The sequence below is a fragment of the Dermacentor andersoni genome, chromosome 1 (assembly GCF_023375885.2).
Source record: "Dermacentor andersoni chromosome 1, qqDerAnde1_hic_scaffold, whole genome shotgun sequence".
In the NCBI taxonomy this organism is placed as follows: domain Eukaryota; kingdom Metazoa; phylum Arthropoda; class Arachnida; order Ixodida; family Ixodidae; genus Dermacentor; species Dermacentor andersoni.
In genome coordinates, this window is record NC_092814.1 from 12,087,024 (window position 1) to 12,099,338 (window position 12,315).

A 12,315-nucleotide genomic window follows, 5' to 3' on the forward strand; every position below is an offset into this window, starting at 1 on the left:
TTTGCTCGCTTTATGTACCCCCACACTTCAAATTAAACAAACATGAATTTCAGTCATTTATAGATGAATTGCCAGAACCTTATGTTGTTCTTGGCGATTTCAATGCGCACAGCTCCCTGTGGGGCGACTCTCGTACAGACGCACGAGGTCGTCTTGTTGAACAGTTCCTTTTTTCTTCAGGTGCGTGCTTGCTGAATAAGAAGGAACCCACGTATTACTCCCTAGCAAACAGAACCTTTTCTTCTATTGATCTGAGCATAGTTTCCTCGTCCATTCTGCCTGAACTCGCATGGGAAGTTATGAACAATCCTTACGGAAGCGACCACTTCCCCATACTATTAAGAACACTTAAAGAAAACGAATATCCACCACAGGCTCCCAGGTGGAAGATTGACACAGCAGACTGGGAGAGGTTCCGAAACTTAACTAGTATATCATGGGGTGACATGTCTTCTTTAGAAATCGATGCTGCTGTGGAGTACTTCACAGCCTTCGTAATAGATGCCGCATCTAAATGCATACGTGAATTAAGCGGCTCGGCATGCAAACGGCATGTCCTGTGGTGGAACAATGAATGCAGAATCGCACGTAAGAATCAGAACAAGGCGTGGGGGTTGCTGCGCGCTTCTCCCACTGCTGAGAATCTTGTCAACTTTAACAAAATAAAGTCCCAAGGCAGGCGAACCTGCCGACAGGCCAGAAGAGAAAGTTGGCACAAGTTTTTATCGAGTATTAACTCGTTTAGAGATGAGGCCAAAGCCTGGAACAGGGTTAATAGGATTAGAGGGCAGCAAACATATTCACTCCCTCTGGTAAACACACAGGGCGATACACTGCAAGACCAGGCAGACTCACTTGGGGAATATTTTGAGAGCGTGTGAAGTCCAAGAAATTATACACAGTCCTTTCTCAAATACAAAGAAACAGAAGAACGTAAGCCATTAACAAGAAAAGGTCGAGAGAATGAGCCTTACAACCGTCCTTTTTGTATTGCTGAATTGAGAGCTGCCTTGAGCGTATGCAACAGCTCCGCACCAGGATCTGATAGAATCATGTATGAAATGCTCAAAAACTTACACAATGACACGCAGGTTACACTACTCACACTTTTCAACACCATTTGGGATGCAGGGTACCTTCCAACCGCATGGAAGGAAGCCATTGTGGTCCCTGTTTTGAAACAAGGCAAGGACCCTTCCTCAGTGGCAAGTTACCACCCGATAGCCCTCACAAGTTGCATTTGTAAGGTGTTTGAAAATATGATTAACCGGCGACTCATCCATTTCCTTAAACTGAGCAAAATCCTTGATACCTATCAGTGCGGCTTCCGAGAAGGGCGCTCCACAACTGACCATCTTGTACGTGTAGAAGCAAATATCCGAAACGCATTTGTACACAAACAATTCTTCTTATCCACATTCCTCGATATGGAGAAGGCGTACGATACTGCGTGGCGTTACGGAATCCTAAGAGACTTGTTAGAAATGGGTATCCATGGAAATATGCTTAACCTAATAGAAAGCTATCTGTCCAGTCGTACCTTCCGGGTAAAAGTAGGAAATGTACTTTCGCGTCCTTTTACGCAAGAAACGGGTGTACCGCAAGGAGGCGTGCTTAGCTGCACACTCTTTATCGTGAAGATGAACACGCTTCATGCTTCACTACCACCTGCTATCTTTTACTCTGTCTACGTAGACGACATTCAAATAGCTTTCAAATCTTGTAACCTCGCAGTCTGCGAGAGACAGGTACAGCATGGCCTGAACAAAGTCTCAATGTGGGCAGACAAGAATGGATTTAAGATCAATCCTAACAAAAGCTCGTGTTCTTTTTACAAGAAAGAGAGGCCTGGTTCCGGATCCTTCCTTAGAACTGTGTGGACAACGAATACCTATCAGCAAACAGCACAAATTCCTACGTATCATACTTGACTACAGACTCACTTTCATTCCACACATTAAATATCTGAAAGAAAAATGTCTAAAAACAATGAACTTAATGAAACTTCCATCCCAGACTACATGGGGTAGAGATAGGAAGTGTTTAATGAACCTATACAAGAGCCTAATTCGGTCTCGATTGGATTATGGTGGTGTAGTATATAACTCTGCCGCCCCAAGCGCACTAAAGATCCTAGATCCTGTCCACCATCTAGGAATCCGACTGGCCACTGGCGCTTTCAGAACGAGTCCCATACAAAGTCTATATGTAGAATCAAATGAATGGTCTCTCCACCTACAGAGATCATACATTAGCTTTACATATTTCCTTAAAGTACGCTCTAATCCTGAACATCCATGTTTTGATACTGTTACTGATATGACGTGCGCTACACTTTTCAGCAATCGTCCCTCCATAAGACAGCCTTTCTCGCTGCGTGTGAAGGAGCTTAGCGATGAAATGCATGTCCCACTCCTCGAGCATCGCTTAATGCACCTAACCAAGCTCTTACCTCCTTGGGAGTGGCAGGTGATACAATGTGACATATCCTTTATAAAAGTTACAAAGCACGCTCCTGAGGCCGAAATCCGAATGCATTTCCTAGAACTCCAGCACAAGCACTCCTGCGCAGAGTTCTACACAGACGCTTCGAAGTCAAATGCCGGGGTATCCTATGCAGCCGTCGGCCCATCGTTTTCGGAATCCGATGTACTGCATCCGGAAACAAGTATTTTTACGGCCGAGGCCTACGCATTACTCTCTGCTGTAAAGCACATAAGAAAATCGAAACTTCCAAAAGCAGCGATCTATACAGACTCTCTCAGCATCGTGAAGGCCTTAATGTCACTCAGTAAACATAAAAATCCCGTATTTAATGAACTATATTCGGTCTTGTGCAAAGCGTACTCATCTAACCAGAATATCATAATATGCTGGGTCCCTGGCCATAGGGGAATTGAAGGTAACGTTCTGGCGGACGAGATGGCCACGTCAATCACATTGCAAGCTGTTAACCCTACCGCTGCAGTGCCTGTCACAGATCTGAGGCCTTTCTTGCGAAGGAGGCTGCGAGATCACTGGCAACACATGTGGGATGCGGAAACGGATAATAAGCTCCAGCTGATAAAACCACAGTTAGGATTCTGGCCCTCTACTACAAAATCGCGCCGAACAGATGTCCTATTCTGTCGTCTCAGAATAGGACACACGTTTGGCACCCATAATTTTATACTCACCGGAAGTGAGCCTCCAACCTGTGGTAGATGCGGGGAGAGGCTGACCGTACTCCACGTCCTCCTGGAGTGTCGGGAAGCCGAATCTGAGAGAAAGAGATATTTTTCCTTAGCATACCGCCGACACATTCCTCTTCATCCTCTAATCTTTCTCGGTCCAGAACCACTTTTTAATACAAACAGTGTCCTAGGTTTCCTCAGAGATGTCGTCTTACATGTTATTAGTCCCATGATGAATTCGTAGCGCCTCCTCTCGAGAGAGGATGCCACTGCGATAATTGTTTTGCGTAGCACACGCCTCCAGGCCCTTGTGCTTCAAGGGCTCTAAGGAGGCAGTAGTGCTCTGGCATTTCTTATAACCGTGATATATTTTACCTATCGTATCATTCTTTTTATATGCATCTAAATTTTCATAGTACAAGTCATAGGTCATCGCCATAATTTTATCATACAGATTTTACGCACTTTAGAGCGTATATTTTAAGGCCTCTTTACAGCCACCTCACACCAACTTCATAGCAATCATAATTACACCGCAAACTCATTACCACAGACATGGCGCTCTTTGGCCACACCTGGCCCTTGCGCCATAAAACTCCACACATCATTAGTTGAAATCAAGAAAAAGAAATGGGCATGGGCAGGACATGTAATGAGGAGGGAAGATAACCAATGGTCATTAAGGGTTATAGACTGGATTCCAAGGGAAGGGAAGCGTAGCAGGGGGCGGCAGAAAGTTAGGTGGGCGGATGAGATTAAGAAGTTTGCAGGGACGACATGGCAACAATTAGTACATGACCGGGGTTGTCGGAGAAGTATGGGAGAGGCCTTTGCCCTGCAGTGGGCGTAACCAGGCTGCTGCTGATGATGATGATTCCGGTGCGCAGCCAGGCGCGTTACCCTTCCAAAACGTTTCGCGACTAATCCGCTAGGGCAGGGCATGCGCCGTCGCGCCATGAAAAGGGCGGATTGCAGGCTGTACACACAAGCTCGAGAAATCGGTGATGAAGCAAGAGATGAGTGAAACACACCTCTCATAAAAATGTTGACTGGCAAAGGAATTTCATTGAAGCTAGATGTAGATACCGTGGTGCCCAGAATGTCTGGAAGATATTTCATTGAGCAACTCCCTAGCCTGACATAAAGCAAGAAGACATGTACAGTGGCTTCTGCCATTGGCTTAGGTATTGTCGCCCGTGGTTGTTGCCATGCTTCTTGGGCTTGGTCAACCTGCAGAGTTTGGTGCAGAAGTAGTGAAATGGTTGAAGAAGCAGCGATACGCTGAGTATGGCGCAGTTACAAGGGTTCACACAAAGGTAAATGAGCACCATTTTTTAACTGTGCCTTGCAAGAGCAGGCAGGGAAGAAGAATTGGTGTCATTTACAAGGTCAGTAGTACATGCGCTCAAGGATAGCGGTATGGAATGGCTACAAAGTTAACCACCAACTGAAAAAAATGAGTAACCGTGTAAAGAACAGGACTTGCAGGCTGAGACAGACAAAGCGTTGTCGAGTAACTGTAGCTGCTGCCATAGCCGTGGCTTGGACTGATGGACCATCTTGAGAGCCAGAGTAGCTGCTCCCAAAGTCTTCATATGGTTGACGGTAGTAGTAGAAGTTGTCTAAAGCAGCTGACAGGGGCGGTGGCGGAGCAGCCTGGCACTCATACAGATCAGGATAGGGTCGTATGCAGTCGCCATAGCTAACACAGCCTCAAAGTCCCTGTCACTGTGGGCCCCACCCCGATCCAGGAAGCGGTCGGGGCCACCAGAGCTGTTGCCCAGCCGTTCTGGGTCTCCAACACCAGGGTAGCACGCCAGCGGGCTGCCACCACCAGGGGGCAGCATGGGCATCGCCGAGTCAAAGCGAGTGTTTCGGTTTCGTGGGCATTCCTTAGACCAGTGTTGGCCCTGGCGGCCACAACGGTAGCGTTGGCCACGACCGCCCATGCCTGGCTTGGGTCACACCTTACTGTGGGAACTGTGGGAAGCCTTGAGCGGGATCTTGCCGCCCATGAACTCGAGAGTTATGCAGTGCGTCAATGGCCAACTTGGACTCTTCCTCAGAGTTCATGTGCACAAAGGCATAGTTCTTGACAACGTCGCACTCCTCCACGTTCCCATACTTTGGAAAGTAGGGAGGCCATGAAACACCCTACGTACAGCTTCGGCATTGTGTCACTTGTTGAGCAAACAGAAAAGCGTCCTTTTAAACTGCTTTCAGCAGTTAGATCCTACAAATTACTGATCAGCGACACAGCGAATTGTCTGTCTCAGTCCGCATGTCCTGTTCTTTGCACTGTTACTCTTTTCTTTTTCAGACATGTACCAACCAGCCCAAGTTAGCACCTTAATCACCGAGTTTCTGCGAGAGGACATCTTTGCCTGCCTTATTAGAGGAACTGCGTTCACTGTCCTTGGCTTGTGCAGGATCCATTTTAAACTGGTCTGGTTGTTTTAAGAAAGTTGCCTGCAGTAAACACGCAGATGCGCCTGTTTCAGGTTTTGTCAGTTACTGTAGAACATAGCAAGTTCAGCTGCAATGCTCAGATCACCTTGATTTAGCTTATTTATTTATACAATACTGCAGACCATGTACAGGTCCAAGCATAGTGGATACAAACGACAGTCAACCACACATGAAGAATAAAGTAGCACATGCCACTTAGTAACGGAATCAATTGGGTACAACAGAGAGTTCCAGTCGTTAATAGTTTGTGGGAAAAAAATGAATATTTGAACACTTCTGTACATGCAAAATATGGAGTCAACGAGGGGGATTTGTGGTGCCGGGTGTGTCTAATTGTTGAAAGGTATATTGAAGGTTGAATTATGAAATTATTAATAAAGAAAGTCAAGGCAGCAAGCAACTGTATACTGTTTGTTCTGCAGGTGAATCAAACCGAAAATTTAGAATAAATCAAACGGCTGTTATACTTGCAAGCTTTTTAATATAACGTTTAGTATGGGGTCCTAAACTACACATGCATACTCATGTTTAGGCCAAATAAAGGATATGTAGCTGAAAAGTTTGCCACTAGCTGGGGCATTTTGTAGTTTGTGTTTTAGTAAACATAATTTACAAGAAGCTGATGCGCATACAATGTCAATATGGATGTTACAAGATAGATTGTTAGTAATAGTAACTTTCAAGTATTTATACTTTGTAACCTCTTGTAATGTTGACAATCCTAGTTTAAAAGTGTGCTTTAGTGGGTGTTTTCCATGTGTAACATGCAGAAGGACGCTTTCTTCAATGTTAAGCAGCATTCCTCATATGTTGCACTATTCTAAAATGTTGTTTTTGTTGTTGTTTAGTTCAGGTTGATCTTTTGCCCAGAAATATCTCTGTACAAAACACAATCATCAGCAAATAATTAAATAATAATCATGAAGTAAACCGCACTTGCATCATTAAAATATGAAAGAAGGGGTAAGGCGTGCAGACACAAACACAAGAGAAGAGAAGTGAACAACATAAACGTGTTCGTGTTGTCCACTTCTCTTGTGTCCATGTCTGCACACCTTACCCCTTGTTTGCATTATGAGTCCTTATCAACTAGCTCAGCTTTCTGTTGTTCTATGAAAGCAGATTTATACATTTTCAATAAATACAAACTTAACGTTTGAATTGATAGCCGATGCCGTCAAGTGCTCCCTCGCTTGCTCCCACTTTGTCTGTGTGTGTGGGCAGGCAATGGTGAGAGCAGGGAGCTGTTACTCTAACGACAGGTCCTACATCACACCAGTACAACTCTCTTCATGTGGTGTTTATCTTATAGCTTTGTATTGCAGTTATTAAACCCAATGAGTTTTCCACCGCCAACAGGCTATTTGTAGGTCAAATTCAGTCTGCGTGTCTCAATCGTGTCACATGTCCAGTGGCGTAGCCAGAAATTTATTTGGGGAGGGGGGGGGGGGGTCCTCGCTGACAACTACCACTCCTCCCTCCCTCCCCCTCTCTCTCTCTCTCTCTCTCTCTCTCTCTCTCTCTCTCTCTCTCTATATATATATATATATATATATATATATATATATATATATATATATATATTGTCACAATTCACAAGCAGCAGGAACTGATAAAACAGGGCAGGACACTTTAATTGCAGGCAAACTGAAAAACGATTACGCAGAAATCTCATCTTCTCTTCCGCAATGCGCGAGAACTTCGTCTTTCTCTATGTGCCGCGTATTGGATGTGGCATTTGCCTCCCTCCAGAGAGAGCATCGTCTCGATGCTCACCTAGTGGCAGGAAGATGTGTCAGACGAGGTGAGGGCATTTCACTTCATTCCAAACCATAGGGGTTCATGCGCACAATGTGCACGACTTCTGGTGGACGCTGCCTCGCCCTGGAGGAAGCAGGACTGTCGGGGATAACCTCATAGTTCAAGTTGCTGAAGCACGAACCTTGTACGGACCAAAGTACTGCCTGAGTAGCTTCCTCACCGACGGGTGGGACTCCAAACCCACACTTTGTCGCCTGGGTGATATGTGATGTATCAGCACCCGTTGATTGTAGCATCGAGCATCGTAGTCCTGTTGTCTGGCAATTCTGATGCGGGTGAGTTGTCTCACTTCTTCAGCACGTTGAGCGAAAGCTTCAGCGTCCACGCATGTATCACTGCAGTCATGTGGCAACATTGTATCAAGTATCGTCGTCACTTCACAGCCATGAAGAACGCTAAATGCTAAATGGTGTCTTTCGCGTTGTTTCCTGTTGAGCAGTGTTTTAAGCGAATGTGATGTACGGTAGAATGTCATCCCAATTTTTGTGCTCCACGTCTATGTACATGCTCAGCATGTCGGTGATAGTCTTGTTGTAAGCGAATGTGATGTACAGTAGAATGCCATCCCAATTTTTGTGCTCCATGTCTACGTACATACTCAGCATGTAGGCAATAGAATGTCAAGAATCAATAGAATGTCAATAGAATGTTCAAGCGTTCTGTTAGGCCGTTCGTTTGTGGGTGATAGGCTGTGGTCTTTCGGTGAGCCGTGCTACTGAGGCTGAGCACTGTCTTTAGTAGTATAGCCATAAAGGCAGTCCCTCTGTCCGTTATTATCACCACTGGTGTACCGTGCCTCAGAACCACGTTTTCAATAAAGAATCACGCTGCTTCAACTGCAGTGCCGCTTGGAAGGGCCTTGGTTTTTGCATAGCGTGTCAGGTAATCGGTGGCAACTATTAGCCAATTATTGCCAGTATTGGAAGTCAGCAATGGTCTGAGAAGGTCCATCCTGATTTGGGCAAATGGGTTCGTGGGCAGTTGGACTGGTTGTAGTAGCCCAGCTGGTTTCATATGTGGTGGTTTGCGTCGCTAACAATCGAGGCATGTGAACACGTAATGCTTCACAAAAGTGGAAATTTTTGGCCAGTAATATTTCTCTTTGACTGGGGCCAGTGTGCGTGTGTAGCCGAGGTGGCCAGATGTCGGTTCATCGTGGCAGGCTTGCAAGACCTCATGACGGAGGCACGTTAGGACAACAAGTAGGCGGGTGTTTCTGCTTGCGGAGAAGTTCTTGTAGAGAACATCATTACGGAAGCAGTATGATGGAAAGCTTCTTGCAAATGTTTTGGGCGCACTTTTAATCCGGCCTTCTAAAAGATCAATAAGCGGAAACAGTTCGCTGTCTTCCCGCTGCTGACGAGCAATCGTGGCCGTGTCTAGAACACCTATAAAAGCCATGTCTTCATCATCTTCTGTGACTTCCTGCTCAATCGATGATCTTGAAAGGTAGTTGGCGTCGGAATGCTTTCGTCTGGACTTGTACACCACTGTCATATTGAATTCTTGAAGCCTGAGGCTCCAACACAGTAGTTAACCGGACAGATCCTTCAAGTTCGTCAGCCAGCAAAGTGAGTGATGATTGCTGACAACACTGAAGGAATGGCCATAGAGATATGGGTATAGAGATATAGAGATATGAAACTTCATAACTGCCCATAACACTGCAAGGCATTCCTTTTCTGTGGTTGAGTAATTAGACTCAGCATGTGAGTGCATCCTGCTTGCGTATGCAATGACTCTCTTGGCTGAGTCTTGCCACTGCAGGAGCACAGCGCCTAGATCTACGTTGCTAGCGTCTGTATGAATCATGGTAGGAGCGTCCTTGTCAAAGTGAGCCAGTACAGGAGGTGTTTGCAGGCGCTGTCAGAGATCATTAAATGCTGCTTGTTCTTCTTCGCCCCATATAAAGGCAGCGTCTTTTCTTGTAAGGCACGTTAACGGTGAAGCTATATGGGAAAAATTGCCTGTAAATCTTCGGTAATACAAGCAGAGACCTAGGAAACGCCTCACTACCTTCTTGTCCGTCGGCGTTGGAAACTTTGCGACGGCTGTGATCTTGTCGGGGTCAGGGCGGACGCCTTGATGACTCGCAACATGACCTAACAAAGGGAGTTCCTCGAAACCAAAGTGACACTTTTCTGCTTTCAGTGTTAAGCAGGTGGACCGTATTGTTTGTAGAACTGCCAGCAGCCGTCTCAGGTGTTCATCGAACGTTTCCGAAAAAACTATGATGTCGTCGAGGTATTCTAGGCATGTCTGCCACTTCAGGCCTGACAGAACCAAAGCCATGAGTCGCTGAAAAGTTGCTGGAGCTGAGCATAAACTGAAAGGCAGGACCTTGAATTCGTAAAGCCTATCAGGCATTACGAAAGCAGTCTTTTCCCTGTCTCTGTCATCAACCTCGATTTGCCAATAGCCACTTTTGAGGTCCATCGACGCGAAGTAGCGGGCATGCCTCAGCCTGTCGAGAGAATCGTCGATACGAGGTAATGGGTATACATCTTTCTTTTGTCACCCGATTCAGCTTATGGTAGTCGACACAAAAACGTACACTGCCATCTTTCTTTTTGACCATCATTACTGGCGATGCCCACGGGCTTTTTGATGGTTGGATAACGTCGTCAAGCATTTTCTTCACTTGCTCTTGGATCACTTGATGTTATTTTGGCACTACACGGTACGGGTTTTGTCGGATTGGTCTTGCCGTCTCCTTCGTGATAATCCGGTGCTTCGTCAGTGGAGTCTGACCAACTCTGGATGTCGACGAGAAGCAATTGCGAAACTGGTGAAGCAGGTCCACAAGGCGCTGCCTTTCTGCTGGTGATAAGCTCGCACTCACGTCAAGAACAGGTCATGGTGCCAAAGTGTCTTGATCTCTTTGTTGTAATGCAAAGCATTTGCCGAATTCCACAATCTCGTCGAGGTAAGCAACTGCTGCACCTTTTGCAATGTGTCGTCGTTGCTTGCTGAAGTTTGTCAGCAGTAGTTCTGTTTGCCCGTGCATTACTTTGACGAGACTTTTGGGTGTGGCAACACCTTGAGTGAGCAAAAGCGTAATTATCTGCTCGGCAATACCTTCCCCATTGTACTCTGTGTCGCAGCTGACGGAAACAAGACGGCAATATAACGGTGGTACAGTCACGTCGTCTATGATGCGCAATGACTTGCGTTGTAGTTCTGCACTTTCGTCCCCAGGAAAGGTTAGTATACCTTCTGGTATGTTGATGACGGCGCCATACTCCCGTAAGAAGGCCATACCTAAGATTACATCTTTGCAGCAGGCGGGGAGAATAACAAAATTTGCGATGAATGACGAATTCCCTATGTTGACCTTTGCTGTACACTTGCCAGTCGGTGTCAGTAGCTGGCCTCCAGCACCTCTAATGTGTGGCCCTGACCATTCCATTTTCACTTTGCGAAGTCTGTCTGCCAATTTTTCAGTTACAATCGAAAAGTCTGCGCCAGTGTCTACTAGCACTGTCACGTCGTGGCCGTCGATTGATACACTAACATCGTCGTTAACAATCTTGTCTGTCATCAAATCGTCCGGCTGTATTGGTTTCTCGTTCAATGGCAATGAGGGATTTTCAGCGCTTCGTGTGGCAACCTTTCCCCCTGAGTCCACAGCCTTCTGTTTCCCTGGCGTGGGCTGGGCGATCGCCCTCGGGCCACATCAGTGGAACTGCATCTTGCAGCTGGAAAACGATGTCCCGGAGAAGGGAAGCGCGACCGGTAACCAGGAGAATGGGCTTGCCAGCTCGTCGAATTCGCGTCGATGTTTGCTCAGCTGCCGTCAAAAGCACGACAAGAAGCAGTTGATGGAAATGCTTGGTACCCTGCGACGCGATACGGGCAATGATGGCAGATGTGGCCCTTATCATGCTGACTACAGGCCCTTCCCCACAGTGGAAGCACAAGGGCCTGTAGTCAGCTGTGCGCCAAATGTCGGTTATGCAAAGCGGTGGTCACGCCGGTTGTTCCATATGGTACCAAGGTGATGCTGGTGCTGACTGCTGGTGATACTGTGGCATCGGCATCGGAGGTGGCGGTTGACGGATAACATCTGCGTAGCTGGGCTGCCACGTCTGGGAATTTGGCTCGGGAGCCGAAAACCCTTGCTTTATTTCTTGGCGCACGACTTCAGCCACTGATGCAGCTGTGCATTCATTTGGCATGGCAGTGAGCTTCTTAATTTCTTCCTGAACAACTTTGCGTATCAACTGGTGCAAGGAACCCTCGTCTGTGACCGTCACTGCTGCAGCGCTTGCCGGTCCGGTGCTGGTCAGGTGATTATACTGGCAACTGCGTAGGTGTAACGCACGCTCTATGGCTGTCAATTCTTTAATAAACTCATCGAGGCTAGTCGGTGGGTTCCGCACAAGACCGGCAAGCAGCTTCTCCTTTAATGCCGCACATGAGGTTGAGGTTGAGGTTGGTTGATGCTGAGTTTTTTTGCCTCGGACATATTGGGGTCTGCACGACGACAAAGATGAGCCATGTCCTCAGCAAACATGGAAACAGTTTCATTCGTCTTTTGCATGCGTAATTCAAGAAGACACTGTGTGTGGTCTTGCCTTTCGATGCTCCCGAACGTATGGAGGAACTGGTGGCGGAACTCATCCCAGCTTGGCCAGATTCCCTCGCGATTTACGAACCACGTACGGGCTCCGTCTTCAAGAGAGAAATACACATGGGAGAGCTTCTGTCCAGCATGCCACTCATTATATTTGGCTACATGTTCGTACTCCTCGAGCCAGTCTTCTGCATCCTCATAGGCGTTGCCGTTGAAGCTCATGGGAGATCGAGGAGTCAAAAGAGTCATCTGTGCAGGGCCTAGGTCTGCCATGGC

The 12,315-nt window shown here is 46.7% G+C and overlaps 1 protein-coding gene and 1 pseudogene across 6 annotated transcripts in view; one reads left to right on the top strand and one right to left on the bottom strand.

Moving 5' to 3' along the window:
* The window catches only part of Vps8 (vacuolar protein sorting 8), a 972,138-nt gene that overhangs the window by 726,444 nt on the left and 233,379 nt on the right, over positions 1–12,315 (top strand). The gene's annotated exons all lie outside the window — the stretch shown is intronic.
* LOC140215284 (RNA-binding protein 4-like) lies at positions 3,474–12,312 on the bottom strand (annotated as a pseudogene).